General features: G+C 51.8%; 1 protein-coding gene across 1 annotated transcript in view; it reads left to right on the top strand.

The window, feature by feature from the left end:
- Positions 1-438, top strand: part of FGF9 (fibroblast growth factor 9) — a 27,794-nt gene that overhangs the window by 1,273 nt on the left and 26,083 nt on the right. The window lies entirely within an intron of this gene.

Here is a 438-nt window from a genome sequence, read left to right as displayed (position 1 = left end):
GAGGCGGGCGGGGAGGGGGGTTTGTGCTGATGGCTGATCCGCCGAGGGAAAAAATGAATGTGTCCGGGATTGCAGATGTACACAAGCGGCACCACCGCAGCGGAGCAGGAGCCCTCGCCGAAGTCGCCGGGTGTTTGGTAGCGATGTGTGTGTAGCCCCAAGTTCTGCTTAAGAGCAGATACGTACCGGGAGGTGGTGGCGGTGCTGGTGGAATTTTTGCTCAGGACGTTTCTGCTGAATGATTTGATTTCCCGAGTTTAAAGGGTTTTTAATCATTAACCACTACAATTTAAAATCCACCGAGTTTCCTGAAGGGAGTGGCTGTCGTTCTGTACGCGAATTAACGAGGGCTTTTCTTTCGTTTTCTCTGCCGATTACCTGCCTTAGTAACTGCCTGAATTGCAAACCCAGCCTATTTCGCTTCTCGGCGAGGATTCA

Source organism: Aptenodytes forsteri, unplaced genomic scaffold (genome assembly GCF_000699145.1).
Source record: "Aptenodytes forsteri isolate BGI_AS27 unplaced genomic scaffold, ASM69914v1 Scaffold307, whole genome shotgun sequence".
Taxonomy (NCBI): Eukaryota; Metazoa; Chordata; class Aves; order Sphenisciformes; family Spheniscidae; genus Aptenodytes; species Aptenodytes forsteri.
The sequence above is the reverse complement of the archived record's forward strand: the minus strand, read 5'-3'. Positions and strand labels throughout refer to the sequence as shown.